This window comes from Canis lupus, chromosome 11 (assembly GCF_003254725.2).
Source record: "Canis lupus dingo isolate Sandy chromosome 11, ASM325472v2, whole genome shotgun sequence".
In the NCBI taxonomy this organism is placed as follows: Eukaryota; Metazoa; Chordata; class Mammalia; order Carnivora; family Canidae; genus Canis; species Canis lupus.
Genome location: NC_064253.1, coordinates 6,110,803 through 6,128,272, shown reverse-complemented (window position 1 = coordinate 6,128,272; position 17,470 = coordinate 6,110,803). Strand labels below are relative to the sequence as shown.

The 17,470-nt window shown below is 35.8% G+C and overlaps 1 protein-coding gene across 4 annotated transcripts in view; it reads right to left on the bottom strand.

The window, feature by feature from the left end:
• COMMD10 (COMM domain containing 10) overlaps positions 1-17,470 on the bottom strand; it is a 187,569-nt gene that overhangs the window by 51,921 nt on the left and 118,178 nt on the right. Inside the window, exon 6 of one of the 4 annotated variants that reach the window (XR_007413887.1) lies at positions 10,139-10,248. The exons of the other annotated variants lie outside the window; for them this stretch is intronic. The gene's annotated coding sequence lies outside the window, so the exon portion shown is untranslated. The remainder of the gene's footprint in view (positions 1-10,138; positions 10,249-17,470) is intronic. 4 annotated transcript variants of the gene reach the window in all.

Genomic DNA, 17,470 nt, shown 5'->3' with positions numbered 1-17,470 from the left:
CAACAATTCATATCTAAGTATATACTGAATAGAAATGCATGCACATGTGCTCCAGTCATAGTACAAACTCAAATTCCCACCAATGTGAAAAATGGTTAAATACTCTATGGTATGGCCATATGGTGAAATGATCTGCAGCCAGGGACAAAAGTGATGCTACACAAAATATGGAGGACTCTCACACAAAGTTAAGCAAAAGGACCCAGAGACAGAACAGTACATTCTAACTGATTCAATGTATACGACATTCAAAAAACACATCTAATCCAGCATATTAAGATAGAAGAAAGTGTGGTTAACTTTGGGGAGCAAAGTAGGGGTAGTGGTCAGGAATCAATAAGAGGGCTTCTGTGGGCAGCCCCGGTGGCGCAGCGGTTTGGCGCCGCCTGCAGCCTGGGGTGTGATCCTGGAGGCCCGGGATCGAGTCCCACATCGGGCTCCCTGCGTGGAGCCTGCTTCTCCCTCTGCCTGTCTCTCTGCCTCTCTCTCTCTCTCTCTATGAATAAATAAATAAAATCTTTAAAAAAAAAAAAAGAGGGCTTCTGAACATGCAGATGTTTTCCTTCTTCAGTGGGTGGTGGTTACACAGGTGTATTCATTTTGTAGTAACTCACTGAACTATAGATACGCTATACTTCATTAAAACATACGGAGACCAAAGGCTAACTTTAGCAACTTTAGTCTGAAGATAAATTTATTTTCTTAAACAATGGGCAAATTTTTCTTCTGACTTTTCAGAAAACCCTGATTAGAGGGAAAGAGAAAATTATTTTAGTATGATAGCTAAAATGTTCTCATTAAAAAAAAAAATCATCATTATATGTGTTTTTAAAATTTTTGTAGAACTGGCATTGGAAACTTATAAGTCTTCAGAGAAACTAATTGGGAAGTAACAGGTGAATATGAATACTGGAGCAGTTCCTTTGATATGATCCAGAAACGAACAGATAAAGAGGAGAAAAAGAAAAGTCAAGTCGTATTTAAAGAACTGTTTAAGATACGTATGAAAACAACTCCTTCTGAACTCAACAACACTGCTTCACACTCCCTCCAAAGCAGAGAAGTTATCTAAATTACTTGTACTCAACTGTGTCAAGCTTAAGAGCCACTTCATACTGAGCTGAATTTTATTTTATTTTTTTATTTTTTATTTTTTTTATTTATGATAGTCATACAGAGAGAGAGAGAGAGGGGCAGAGACATAGGCAGAGGGAGAAGCAGGCTCCATGCACCGGGAGCCCGACGTGGGATTCGATCCCGGGTCTCCAGGATCGCGCCCCGGGCCAAAGGCAGGCGCCAAACCCCTGCGCCACCCAGGGATCCCTGAGCTGAATTTTATATGGGAGCTGGAAAGCCACAGACTTCAAAGCCACAATCTGGAGGATTTGTCCCTAATGGCATGTCAGGATTGCATACTAGAGCTATTTAAGAAAGAAGTCTTGGGCTCTATTTGCATACTTCTTTTCTTACCAGCAGCACATCAGCTGCCATTTGTGACTTACCCATTGGCATATAGGTTTGAACCAAGCTGGGCTGAGCCAAAGCAGCTCTGATTAGAAATGGAAGGCTTCAAAGACGTTACAAGGCTGGGGCCTTCATGTGGGTTTATGTAACTGTTGGGACATACAAGTTAAATATCTCTGTCCTAAAGAAAAATTTTTTATACTGAAGTATCAAAATTGTCATAAGAAAAAAAAGATAAGCAATTGAGTTAGAACAAAATCCAATCCACAGTGTCAGGACCAGTACTCTCTGCTCAAAAGAACCTTAGCATAAAAGTTCAGAAATAACAATGCTTGATAAACTGGAAAAAAAATGACAAATGCAAATTCGATGATGTTGAGTATTTTCTTAGACATAAAATTATAAAGTACTTATGTGTGCCAGACACGATTAAAATTGCTTTATATATATTAACACATTTAATCCTCAAGCAACCTATGAGATAAGGCATGAGACCCAGAAATGTTAAGTACTTGTGCAAAGTCACATGAATTATATCTGAACCCAAGTAATCGGATTGTAATTTCCATGCTCATACTGGAAGAGATTGGTTGATTCTAGCTAAAATGTACACCCATATAAAATATGGGGCATAGTAGCATTTATTATATTCATCCATTCAACAAGTATTTATTTATGATGGGCCAGGCACTATTCTAGGTGCTTGGAAGGTAACATACAAAACTAAAGCTCCCTGCTCTTGCAGAGTATGCATGCATTCCAGGGGAGGCTAACAGACAATAAACAAGTAAAGTATGTAATTTATCTAATAAAATATATAGCTTGTCTGAAGCTATAGGGCATGGGGTATGCTAAAAATATGGTGAATTATTAGTTCCTAAGGTAGACAGGGAAGTCTTGCTGAAAAGGTGACATCTGACTAAACATTTGACAGAAATAAAAGAATAAACCACAGGATTATCTGGGAGAACATTCTAGACAAAGAAATAAGCAAGTACAAAGTCCCTGAGAAGCAAGGATGTATGGTATTTTTAAGAAACGACAAGGAGACATTATGACTGGAACACAGAAAGCAAGAGGGAAATTAACAGATGACTGGTTAAGAGAGGTAGTAGTGGGATACATTATAAAAGGCCACTGTTAGGATCTTGGCAACCGTTTTAAGATGGGAAGCCATTTGAGAGATTTGTGCAGAAAACCAAAAAGCAAAGTATTTTGCGTTTTAAGGGCTCTATAAGAATCCTTGGAGTTTTTTTTACATGAACACAACAGGCTAACAGTAACAAACAAAAATAGATGGTAATAAATGAAGTAAACATGTTTGAAGGGGCAGGGTCCCTATTGACAGTAAGAACGAAGTTAGAAGCGGCTAAATTTTCACTGGCACTGGAGTTGGAAAATGGGTCTGAATCAAAATCTGCTATGGATGCCAGGTTGACAGCAGAGGCTGAAGTAATGGGAATGCAGAGTCAGCAGCACCAGAGTAATGTAATGAATTCCTCAAAGAAATATTCCCAGGGAAAGACCGAGAACGTCATTTGGACAGCTTTACTAACTAACAGACACTCTTAGTCAGGCATTTGAAAGACTGCCTGTTCTAAAAACAAACAAAAAAGTACTGGTTTAGCACTGAAAGGAAAACCATTTCAATTTCCTAACAGTCATTAAAATAAGAAAACAGGAAAATACTTCGCATATAAATTCTCAGGGTAGTAATAATCTAATGCATATGGCTTTGAAGATGGGTAAAACTGTTACTTTAATACACTAAGATGGATGAATAAGGAATGACACAGATTGCTTAGGCAAACATAGTTGAAATGAAGTAAAATTCAGTGTTCAATGGATAAACTATTGAAGTATCCAGTAATGATGCATTTAAATAGGGCAATTTGGCTGGAACTGTACTCATATGTAAATAATTTAAACACACATTGAGCTATGAACTAGCTAAAAAATATTATGAGTTCTAAAAACATACCCAATAGGATAATTTTGTCTTTAAGGTTAAAGAGAGTTGATTTTAAAAGGGTCTCAGGTTCCCTTTTGTGAAGCGATCCCTTAAAGTATAAATGGTTGGTGGAACACAGGAAGCCGCTGACGTGGAACCTTGGGGGGTGCCAGAGGAGAAGGGGCAACAGCTCTACTAACCAGCCACTCAAAAAGAGTCCAGGTCATGCAGTCTCTGTGGGGTCTGAGACTTCTTAATTTGCTACAAAATCCTCACTCTATCTATCCAAATGTCTACACCCTACCAATGAACTTGAATCTTGAAGGTACTATTTGTAAGGCGACAAAGACATCAATCATTTGTGTGATGTAATTTCAGATTGGTGCTTTTTATACCCGCTTCACTGTTTATTTTTCTCCAATTGTGAAATGTGCCAGAACCTACTTATCTTTTTTTTTAAACAAAAAACACTGATACAATTAAGAAGAGTGTGGGTTAATAAGAAACAGCTCATCATTCAGAAACATAGATTAAAGGGCAATAGTAAATACTTAATTCCCTAGAGGGGTCTCTCTGGTCCTTCAAGACTGAGAATTATAAAAGCTGTAATTCCCTATGGCTGCTAATTGTGGGACTGCTGCTTACCTGCTGAGTGTCAGTCTGAATTGGTTGCCCAGATAGCTACAAAGCTGTCACATATGTATTTCAGGTATTTGATTTTCCTATTAAATTCCTAGGGCTAGATTCACTGTTTCTTGGCTCTCATCTCTTCATTTTTGCCATTTTTTTGGAGATACTTTCAGAGGTTTTTGCATGTCTGAGTTAACTATTTGCATTCACATTTCATGGATAGATTGGCTGGGTATATACACTTCTAGTTTCAAAACCAGTCTTGTATAGAGCCATAATGACCTTTCCTTGTTGTGCCCTAGAATTCAGGGTTGCTGGTGACTTTAGCAGTCTAATTCATGTTCTTTTGTTGGTAACCTATTTTTTCCCTTTTTTAGAATCTCTTAAGATTTTCTTTACCTTTACTGGATTGAAACTCTAAGAGTATGTATTTATATGGGAATATTGTATTCATTTATTCTGCTTGATATATGCTTAGCCCTTCCACCTGAAGATTAAAATAGTTTTCTTCAGGTCTTGAGATTTTTAAAAAATTATTATTTCCTTAACTTCCTATATGTAGTGCACATATATTATTTATGCACATTATCTTTGAATCCTTCTGTGTTTTATTTCACACATCATGTTCTTAAAAAAATCAAAATATAACACAGTATGTTAGAAAGTGATAGACTGTAAAGTAGAAGGTCTCTGACATGTTTGTGGAACAGTAAGGTTGGTAAGGCTGAAGTGAACTGAGTGAGGGAGAGAGAAGAGTGGAAAATATGAGAGGGGAAACCTTGAGGGCACCATACCATTTAGGATTTTGTAGGCTAAAACAGACTTCTCAATTTTTCTCAATTTGAGTGAAGTGGTAAATCTTTTCAGGGTAAAAAGCATGGTTAAATCATGCATTTCCTCTTTGTTAGTATTTTTAAAATAGAGTTAATGTTCCAGTTATAAAAATTATGATTTATTTTTAATTTATTTCTATCAGAAGCCCAGAAATTTTGAAAAAGAACAATACCACAGCATACTTTTATTCCAATTTGTAGTGATGCCCCCCAAAAAATTGTATGCAAGATTTGTAAGCTGAAGCACTCTTAGAAAAAAAGTTTTTTTTTTAAGATTTATTTATTTGAGAGAGAGCAAGAGAGATCACAGAGGGAAAAGTAGAAGCAGACTCCCTGCTGAGCACAAAGCCCAAGATGGGACTTGATCCCAGGACCCTGAGATCATGATCTGAGCTGAAGGTAGATGCTTAACTGATTGAGCCACACAAGCAACCTCTTTTCTTTTCTTTCTTTCTTTCTTTCTTTCTTTCTTTCTTTCTTTCTTTCTTTCTTTCTTTCTCTTTCTTTTTTTCTTTCTTCTTCTTTCTTTCTTTTCTTTTTCTTCCTTCCTTCCTTCCTTCCTTCCTTCCTTCCTTCCTTCCTTCCTTCCTTCCTTCCTTCCTTTCTTTCTTTCTTTCTTTCTTTCTTTCTTTCTTTCTTTCTTTCTTTCTTTCTTTCTTATTTTTAAGAGAGAGAGAGAGAGAGAGACAGTTTGCACGCCTGTGTCCTTTGTGGAGCCCAATGCAGGGCTCGATCTTAAGAACCTGAGATCATGACCTAAGCTGACACCAAGAGCCTGATGCTTAATGACTGAGCCACTCAGGCACCCCAGAAAACATTTCAATCAAGTTAAGTAGTTATCACCTTTAATCTGCTTTTTATTATATGGTCAAATTATTATTTAGCAAAGTTCAGTTGGTGTATATATATATATATATTTTAAATGCAATAAGTACATACTGCATTTCTTCCAAGCCGACACTTCTTAAATCTTCTGCCTGATTTACACTAATGCTATCAATTCCTACTGAGAAGAGTAAGGCTAACAGAATCCTTTGTTAAGGTGAAATGACTGCAAAGCTAAGGGGTCAGAATATAATGTCATTGGTGTTTCAAACAATTTTCCTAATTGTAATCCAAGTGAACTTAATACGACTAAAAATGATTTGGTCTAGTATGTGATAACCTTCTGTTCTGAATAAATTCATTTTATCTGGAAATCAATATAGCTCATGCACACAAACGAGGTCTGAAAATAATAATACCCCAGAGCTCCAATAGGATGCCATATCCTTGAAGTTTTTAGACCAATATGAAAGGCTCCTTCCTGGGAGAAATGATGCTTCTGAGCAAGATATTTCTTAAAATACTATTTCCAGAATGGCTTGCAACCACCATAATAAAACATCATCAGGAAATTGTCAGCCCAATTGTTCACCATATTGGTAACATAGAAAAAAATTCCCAAATTTCCTGGAGGACAGTAATTAACAGAACAGTTTTACGATTAATAGGCTTAAAGGCAGGAGTTTCAGTGAATCTAGACCAAGCAACTTTTATATCTTTGATGACTGTCCTGACCACTTTTAACTGGTTTAATGTAATTTTAAAATGTTTCCCTAAATGGCACATCTGTTAACAGAAACCAGCTTAAACTCCCATTAAGTTTTATTCCACAAACCTCAAGGTTCTGCTCTGAGAACCTCATAAGTATCCACCATGCTGTAACAGGATTAGTCGTGTATTTCAACGTTAATCTAATGGTTGTTTTAAAAAAATTTTAAATGTGTTTGCTCTCCAGGAGTTCATAGTTAAGCAAGCAATATCAATTCTGCTTGGTATAAAAACCCATTTCTACTGGCAATGATATGAAAACCCAAACCCATAACCCTTATATGGGTGGGACAAACCCCCAGGGAATGGGCTCATCAAAGCACAGAACCAAGAGTATGATGGAGACTGAGCTTTGACAAGGTACCACTGGGTAAGACTCAAATCAGTAATCATTTCTGTCATTTTCAAATATGGATCTGTTTAATGCCTTCACTAGTTTGGACTAACCATTTGGACGATCCCAAACTGTTCTGAAACCTTTGCATTTAGCTGTCCAAGGTTTTGTTTTTGGTTTTGTTTCAAGCTTGAAGTAATTCAAGGCATCCTGTAGCAACATACTGCATCAACAAGTTGATTTTTAAAAAATAAATGTCTTCCACTGAAGAGATCAATGTTCTTAACTATTATCTCTTTAATTAAAGAAAAGTGCATGTGGGTGGCTCAGTCAGGTGTCTGTCTTTCGCTCAGGTGATGATCCTGGAGTCCTGGGATCAAGCCTCACGTTAGGCTCCCTGCTCATCCCTGCTCAACGGAGAGTCTGCTGCTTCTTTCTCTCCCTCTGCCCTTCCTCTCCCTCAGCTCATGCTCTCTATCTCACTCTATCTCAAATAAATAAAATCATAAAAAAAAGAGATGTGCTGTACAACATAGCACCTAACTACACCTGATGATACTGTATCAAAATCTGTTAAGAGCACAGATCTCATGTTAGTTGTTCTTGCCATGGTCGTAATAATAGTAATAATAATAATAGTAATAATAATAATATTACCATTCAGCAAGCAATGAAGAAAAAAATAATAAACCTGAAGGTAGTGAGGCTGCTCAGCCACATGGCCTCCTTATGCAAAGCTAATAAGCAGAGGACTATGCTCTTTGACGGGAACTTTCAAATAAACACAACTCAGAAAACCTGGACAATGGAAAAATTAAACTGTACTTAGAATACATAGTAGAAAACTGACAGAGTGAATCTTTAGGATATGAGAGAAAAGAACAAAAACTGGATAAAACCTAATAAAGTATATATTCGATGGACTGAGCCAGAAAAAGGGAGTAAAGCATTCTTGAATTTATTTACGGTCTCACGTACCTAACTAGTGTTTAAGTTGGGCTCAACGATATTTTAAATAAACATGTTTCAAATTACTTTTCATTTCAAATAATTAAAAATCTTAAATAACCCAGGCTATGTTACTTCATGTACAAATATATCTTTTCATTGCCAAATAACTGTGCATGTATTCTGGTTCACAAACAAACCCACACTAGATTATATATTGTCATATTCTGTTCCCCAGCTGTTTCATATATGAATCATTTGTCTCCCTATTAGATGATAAACTTCTTTGAAGCAAACCAGACTGCCTTCTCCTTTTGTATTTGTTCCTGCTAACATACCGCTGGACTATGGAACCACTCAGTAAGTGCTTGTAGAATTGAACATATCCTTCATCATTGTCATCTCTGTTCTCTGAAGTACAGTTGAATAGATTTAATGCCTTGGTGCTGTCAGCTTTTATACTTTGTCCTGCTTCCGTGACCACCATGGTAGAACAGGGCAAATTCAATCTTTACATTTATTCAATGTTGCTCCTGCCAGCATTATCAACAAGGATAATCAATGCCAATTCAAGTGGTGAGTTTTATTACATACGAGTACCTGTCACCTAAAGACAATCCAAAACACCTATAGTAGACTTTGTCATTATTCATTTGCAGCTGACTCAAAACAAATGATCAATCCTATATATAAATTCACTGCCTGCCTCCATAAATGGGAATTTAAAAAATAGTTAAGAAGGGAAATAATAAAAATCACTATTTTTAAAGTAGAAAAGTTGAAAATGTTCTCTGTGTACCAGCATGTTTATGCCCAAATGTGAAGGTAATGTGAACTGACCGTACTGCCTATAGACAGATATTTATTTTACACTTTTACAGAGAGATAAAATAATCAACCTTAATCCTATCATAAGCAGGGAGTCAAAATCAAAACCACAATTCTCACAGTAAGTTAATCTTCCAAAATAAGACCATGTCCCAGTGCTTATTCACTGACAGTGAATAAATTTTTCTTTCCAATGCAGAAAGATTAAACTGAACTATGAAGTAGTTAAAGCTTGTTTATAATCAGGGTTAAGTTATAACATGAAACTAATTGAAGAGATAGTCACAATGGTCCCAAAAGGTCCTATTTTAATAAGCTTGAGAGGAAAAGGATCAGAATCCAGGCTTAATTGTCATCTACAATCCTACAACTCATGACAAATCACAATTTATGCAGCCATGAAAACATCCATTTAAAGTCATAGCAGGATTATATCATCTCTTCAGATTTAATTGAAACTCTGAAGGCAAAAAAAAAAAAAAAAGCAGTAGACTATTAATGGTTCTTTGACAAATCTATTTTATTACACCTTTTATCTAATTCTTTCAGTTGAAATAAGAAAAAAAATACTACTTATGAACATGATAAATGTGTTATTTCCTTAACTTTAATTACTTTGCCTAAATTAATTTGTATTAAAATTAACATCTAGTTTGAGTCATGCAAAATCAACAATAATGAATAAAACTGTACTTTATTTTTCCAGTTTTAAAACTCTGGCCCAGAATATAAATGATGTTAGCATCAAAATGGTGGTTTTATGGCTCACACTATACTAGATTTTATTTCTCCTAACCCACTTTTTAAAGGTGAATTCAATGTGTATTTTTAAATCAAGCCACTACAATGACTATGTAGCTGAAAAACTCCTATCTGTACCAATTTCCAATGGCAAAGTTGAGATTTTTTTCTCTAATTTAAGGAAAGCAGGAATGAAACCAAAATGAACACCTAAGAGTCAGTGACAGTAACCGTATTCACATTTATCGCCACGATGAAAAAAAAAAAATCCTTTTAGTCCTGATTCCTATAAAAGATTTTAAGCTCCATTGAAATGTAAGCATATGTGCATTATCCTGATGACATTTTATTCCCTCTCTTGCCTTGTTGACATTTATAACATGACCCAGTTCAGCTAAAATTACCACAGTGAAAAAGTAGCAGCATTGTGATAAGTGATTTTACCTAGACATGCTGTCTGGTTCCCACTGGTATACACATACTGACAACTGACATCCCTGGGTGAGGGAGACTAATTTCTTCTACTTGTCTTTTCATGATAAAAGGCATTGATAGTGACTTTTTAAAATTCTTTGCTTCCAAACTGAGAAACTGAAAAGTCGTGAATGCTTGGCATCATCAATCAAGTTGGAAAACTAAGCCCTGTAATAACACACAAGCAATAAATAAAATAAAATAAAATAAAATAAAATAAAATAAAATAAAATAAAATAAAATAAAATAAAATAAAATAAATAAAATAAATAATAAAATAAAATAAAATAAAATAAAATAAAATAAAATAAAATAAATAAAATAAAATCCCAAAGCCAGTACCTTGGGAAATGAAGGTAACAGGAATGAAACCGCCAAAGTAGGGGATCTTAGTATTTCTGGCCATGTTCCCTGCTCCCCACCGGTAACAGTGGACTGGTGCCGGGAGGCATCTGAGACAAAACATAAATGCAGTATTTCAAGGACAGTACTCTTCAATGTTAAATTATCAGTAACTATGAATGGAATAAGAAGTCTCTGCAGGTGGCACCAGATTACAGCTGTAAAATCAAGGAGTCTTTCAAAGATACTGTGAGAGATAGAAAAAGGAAAGTAGAAGAGTACCTCCAATGGACTGATGGATTAGAGAGAGGACGGATAATCATAACTAATGTACCACAAAGTCATTAAAATTAGGTGGGAATAATAATGTCTGCTCAAAGAAACCCAGGCCCTGTTGACTGAAAATTGAAGCTCTATCAAGGAGGGAACTAGGGAAGGAGGATCAGAGCCCTCAAATAAGGAGAAATAAAGAGAAAAGAATTTCTGTCCTGGCCTGAGTCCAGTACTTAAGTGATGATACTTCCTAAATGATTGATTCTAACTTGTGCCAAGGAGAGTGAAGCTGGAGTGCTGATAGAGACGGGCCCTGCTTACCACCCTTGTGAACCAGGAATGCAAGAGAGTAAGAGAGTCAGGCAGAGTTTATAGTATAGGTACATTCACCAACACCTTGGGCCTGGGGCACAGAAATCTTGAGAATTTGTGCAAAATGAAGGTGCAGTTATACGAAGTCTACCAATGAGTGCTTGATGTTTTTAAACTGTCAAAATCAGCAATGTGCCTATATGAAAAACTCCTTATACTGTATTAGGGGTTAAATAAATCATAACTGCAATTTTATGAATAAATATGTAATTTCAGTGTGGTTGAAGTCACGCTAGGTGGGATTTGGAGGTACCTGGGACACCTGCTGTGGGATGGTAAGAGATAGCAGGAACATCCACTAGTGTGTGTATGACCTGACTGGCACAGGAGTACACACTTACGGGTACCTGGCTTGAGGCAAGAAAGGGTAAGGCTAGACCTATACAAAGGTGGTCCAGAGACAAAAGTTGTTTTTAGGAAGAATTCTGTGAGACCCGGAACCCAGCACAGCTGCGATGATTAAAGTGAACCCAATGCCATTTTGGATGCTCCGACATTCACATCTGGAAGAGCATCAAGAGACAGCATTGCTAATGAGAAATGCTACCCAAGGCACACATTACAGATGTGGTGGTGAGGATCCTGTGAATGCATGACAAGACAAGAGTAGAGGAACAGGCGGAGCCTGTGTGCACTAGTGAAAGAGCACTGGAGACTATCAGAATAAACTGAGGTACACATCATAGGGAGGTGACAGGTAGGACATGAACCTGTATAACAGAGATATTACCATTAACATGACTGCACTGAAGCCTCAAAATGGTGTGTCTTGAGTCTGCGAAATGTTCTATTCTGACAGATGTGATAAGGGAGAGGGAGTAATCTAGCAAAGGGTGGAGGTTAGGGGAAGAGCACATACTCTAGAGCAGACTTGTACTTCTATAATATTTAGAAAAAGAAGCTTCTCTCTAGTGACATTCTTTATTAATGGTCCTGTTGCGGGGGGTGGTGGTGGTGGTTTTCTTAACCACGATGAGGACAGCTACAACAAATGATATTTGCCTAGTGCCAGTGCCCATGAAAAACATTTTATTATTCATTAACTCACTGAATTCTCACAATGAAGTTAGGAGGAAGGTACTGCTATGATTGCACTTCACATGAATAATGGAACTGAGTTTATGATTTATCCAAGGTTCCATGGAAGGTTAAGTGATGGCAGCAGTTTAGGGACATTTTGGCAAGACCTCTGCTCCAGAAGCATTCTGTTTGGCAGCTTCACTGAGAGTGCACAGAGTGGAAACCTGAAAGTATCATTAGCCAAAGCCAGAAGCAGGAACAGGGCCATAGCAATGAACCATGTCCTCAGTCTCCACCTTGAGGCTAACCAAGAGAGGAGTAGAGCTCAAGTATTCTAAGTCAGGCTGTGTGGGACTTAAAGACTATGCTCCACATATTCTGTCCATATTAAGGAAAGACATAGCTCCTCAAATTAAGGGAAGAAGATGAATTTCCTCCGGTTCAAGGGGCTTGGAGGAATGAAGAGGGCTTTAGTCTTCTCAGGCTGATCTCCAGGTTCTCCTCAAACCTTAGGAACTCAGCATTCCTCAGTTCACCAATGGGAATATGGATCCCACAACTTGAATTCTCCCCACAACCTAGCCACTGTCTGTATTCCACTCCAGGCCCAACCACCACTGGGCTTCTAAAAAGTGCAAGCTGGAAAATATTTACCACCTGAATTATAAAAACTCTCTGTATGGACTCTATAGGAAACAGACTATGATAAATTTTTCAAAATAAGCAATAAATAATAAACATACATGATACAAAATATCACAAATGAGAAAGCCAAATATGAAATGGTCATGTTAGTTTATGTACAATCATTTAAAAATGCTAAATCTTTAAGCAAGACATAATTTCAGAAAAAAAAAAAAAAGACATAATTTCAGTTGATAAGTAGTCTGGAACATCAGCACTTAAATTTTTAAGACACATTTACAGTCTAATGATACATACTGAATGCTATATTTAATAGTGGCAAAATAAATTTATGGCCAAATTTTAAATGCAAGTTTAGATAAAATCAATTACATTTTACAGGTCCTTTTTTCTCCCTATAGACTCTCTAGCTTAAGCTGAATTACTTGTCCAAAAAACTCTTAGCTTTCATTCAAGGAGTTGGTAAAAAATGAATGCTTATTATGGATCAGACAGTGCATTTGGGATCTTTTACTTTAATGAAATGTATATTTTAAAAAGATGAAAATAGAAGAAAACAGGCAAAAGAATGGCAAGCTGTAATAATAGGTGAAAAAGAAATTAACAATAGATGAGATGGACATGGTGCTGGTGACGTACCTCCCTAAGGACATACATTTAAGTTAAGAAAGTCAGAGAAGGAGTTAGCTATGTGCAAAACTGGAAGAAGAGTTCCAGGCAGATGAACAAGAATGGCAAATAAACTGCAGCAGAACAATACTATCCTGTGAAGAACTACAAGGACATGAGTGTTACTCTGGTCAATGAATGAGGTCAGGTGGGAGAGTGAGAGAGTTGGGCCCAATGGACAAGGTGTCACAAGCCACAGAAAAGAGTCTGGATGTTATGCTAAATACAATGGAGAGTTACCAAAAAAGTGTTCTAAGCAAGGAGTATTGTGCTCCAAATAACATTTTTAGGTGGTCAACTTTAAACTGTATAAAAATGGATTAGAGAGGCTCCAGTGGGAATCAGGAAAGTCAAAGGACAATGAGACTTTGGAACAGGTGGCAACAGATTATAAGAGGGGAAAGTAGATTCAAGATACAATTTTTTAAAAGATTTATTTATTTATTTTAGAGAAAGAGCACACGTGAGTTGGGGGGAGGAGCAGACAGAGAGGGAGAGAGAAGCCTCAAGCAGATTCCATTGACGCAGGTCTTGATGCCAGGATGAGTAAGTTAAATTTATGGTCATGACTGAAGTTGTCATACAAAATGTCAAAGACAACAATGATAACATACAAAGATTAATACAAACAAACTACATATATATGCTGTAGTCACTTCTACTCATCAATGGGCGGGTAGTTCTGGAATGTGAAATAAGGTCAGAAAGAAAAACTGAAAGCAAACACAACTGAAAATAAGTAAAATGTTTGTATTCTCAGGCAACATGACCCTGTATGTAGAAAACCAGAGAAATCTGCTCCTTCCAAAAACCACTGGAACTAAGAAATGCATTGAGGAAAGTCATGGCTTACAAGACCATAGTAAAAGTTAACTGTATCTCTATATACTATCAACAACTCAAAAGTGAAATTGAGAAAATAATTCTACTCATAAGAGCTTTTAAAAAAAATTAAACTCTTAGGAATTTAGCAACAAAAAACAATCTTTTCACCAAAAGCTATCAAGCTGATCTTTATAGAATTTATATACAGAAATGCAATGAATGTAAAGTAGGCAAAATAATTTTAAGAAAGGAAAGTAGAAGGACTTTTATAACTCAGTTTCAAAAACTTGGTATAAAGCTACAGTAATCAAGATGATGTGGTATTGGTCTAAAGATGGACATTTATATCAATGCAGCAGAATAGTCTGGAAATAAACCTTTCCATTTATGATAAATTGATTTCAGACAAAGGTACCACCAGGGAATTATATGAAGGAAAGAACAGACCACATGGCTATCTAATTGTCCCAGCACCCCTAACTGAAAGACTCTCCTTTCTTCTATAAAACTATAAAACTTCTGGAAGAAAATATAGGAGAAAATTATTTTGATCTTGGGCTAGGCCAAGATTTCCTACATATATCACCAAAAGTATAATGAAAAAAATTTGATTAATTGGAACACAAAATTAAAAAGTTTTGCTCTAAAATATTACTCATATTTAAGGAAATTCAAATTGAAAACCACAGTAAGATACCAGTATACATCTAACAGAATGGCTATAATCCTGAAGGCTGCCATTATCAATCATTACTGAAGAAGAAAAACTGAAAACTTCTTACTTGGCTGGTGGAAATGTACAATAGTATAGCCACTTTAGAAGAGTCCGGCAATTTCTTAAAAAGTTAAACATAAACTTACCATATATGAGCCACCAACTCTACTCCTAGGTATTAGCATAAGAGAAATGAAAGCATACATGTATCCCTACAAAGACTTGCATATGAATGTTACAGAGGCATTATTCATAACAGTTCTAAATTGGAAAAAATCCAAATGTCCATCCAACTGTGGAATGGCTAAACAAAATATATTTATACAATGAAATACTATTAAACAATAAAATGTAATCACCAATATATTCCACAACATCAAGGAACCTCAAAAACATGATGTTAAGTGAAAGAATTCATTGTAATACTTCATCCATCTTAGGCCTAGATTTTATCACAAAACCATGGAACTATAAGACATTCAGCAGGCATTAAAACAAAAATAAAATTTAGTACTCATTCAATGAACAAATATTTATAAAGCATAAGTGACAGATCAGGAAATGGCTTGGCATTGGAGATACAATGATGAGTAAAAACAGAGGTGGTTCCTACCTACATCCTTCTAATTCTACTGAAAAGCAAGTTCCCTTCCAAAGTCCTCCTGTAGATTAAGGATTTATTTGAGCAGCAAGATTTATGGACTATTTCTCAATGAAAAAGTATTAGTTCAATTTGTAAGAAAAAAAACAGGTTGAGTTAAACTTCCAAATTCAAGTTTCCTTAGAGGACTTGGACTAAAGAACCAAAAAGAACATCATTAAGTGAAGAGACCTGGAGATGGAAGCTCAAAATGCTTTGTTCTTTTCAACAGCAAAAAAAAAAAAAAAAAAAAAAAGGATTAATAGTAAAACCATTTCCAAAGACTTATAATGGTGCTTCTAACACATGCTTTCTTTAAAAAAAAAAAAAAAAAAAAAAAGGTACAATGAGCTCAGCTCTTAGAAACATAAAAATGCTTGAAGCAATTAGGCAAGGAGTACAACTGGAATACCTTCATTCTTAAGGCTACATTGAGTGCTTCATTTTAATCAGATGATTTCAAATGCTGCCTTTTGAATCACTCCAGTCTGGCTTTACCTTCTATCACTGTTTGCATGCCAGTGATCACAAACTTCTTTAAGAGTTCCCAACAATACATCATAGTCTCTTCAGGGTTTTTGAACATGCTATTCTTACTGCCTATAATATTCTCTCCAAACCCCTTCTCTCTCTCTGGCTCTGATTCAACCTTACAGTTTCAGCTCATGTCTCAGTTTAGATCTTTCCTGACATTCCCCGGTCTAGGTTAAGGATTCCTAGACTGTGCTCTGAAGGTACCACGAACTTTTCCTTCCTAGAACTCCTAAAATATCTAATTATAAATGAAATATCTGATTCAACAATATGTTTGTAAATATGTTCCCAGAGCTTAGGAAAGTCTCCAGCATCTAGTTTGGAACTCAATAAAGATTTGTTCGATAAATGGCATTCAGGTAAAATATGGATAAGCATACTCATTATTTCTTGTTTCACATATTATTTTGTATTTTTCCCTGGTATATAAATTTAACTTATTTTGTACTCATTACTGAATCAATAGAAATATACTGACATTTCCAAAGTATTTCCTAGATTTCATTTCCTCCTGTTTTTTTTTTAAACCACATCATTTAATATAGACTGTATCTGATTCCTATAAAGACTTGCAATGTGTAATTTATAAGTGGACAGCAAAAACACAGTGAAAGAGGTCAACTTGAAAGGAATAACAGACACAAAGCTAAATAACACAAAACACTATTAAATATTTTACAGTCTAATTTAGAGCAATTTACAGATACCAATCAACTAAAATAAGTAATGTAAAAAAAAGTCTAAATGTTGTGTTCTTTTGAATTCGAATTTCTTTTGTGAACAAAGGTCAGAATGAATAACTGAGATCATTTTTTCTAAGGTTATCTTTCTGTTCAACCTCACATTTCAGAATGGAACATTAAATTTGCTCATAAAGCACTATGTCAACTTTATGGCTACAAGGAGACACTCTCTTACTTTTAACAGCATATTCCCATTTAACTAGATGAATCAATGAGTCCATTAAAAATCTTCTGGAATATAAGAGTTCGATAGTCTAACAGATACATGAGCCATAATTATTAACCAAAATAATTCTAACCTGTATTACAGGTTTCCATGTTTTTACCAACAGAAATTTCAGGATAAGTAAATTTCCAAATTAAACTACTAAAATTTCATTCCAATAGTCAAAACTAACTTTTCTTAAGATCCACATAAACTATTTTTTTCTACTTGGGAAACATTTTCATGAAAATAGAACAACAGGCTTAAATTGAACTTAATTATCCCTAGACAGTCAGACATCACAATTTCTTCTTAATTGTACTCTGTGTCTTCCCCCAACTCTTTAATACCCCAGGGAGAATTAACAAGTTTTCCTCCCTTGATCACACATCTATTTGGAACATATTCACACACTTATCAATGCTGGCTGATGCACCAGGCATCCCTATGCCCATATGCTCACCGAAGGACATACCACATATCAAAGGACTCAGTACAGTACATCTTCTCACGAACCTGCTGTGCAGATTTGTTTTTGTTTTTGTTTTCTGGTTGAACTGTCTGTCCTCTCATCTATCTCTTTATCTATCTAGTTATTTTTGCTCTGGTAAGAAAAAAAATCTCAGAAAATAAAGGACTCCAAAAATCTACCCTGATTTTCTTCCTGACTTACAACCCATTTAAACAAAGA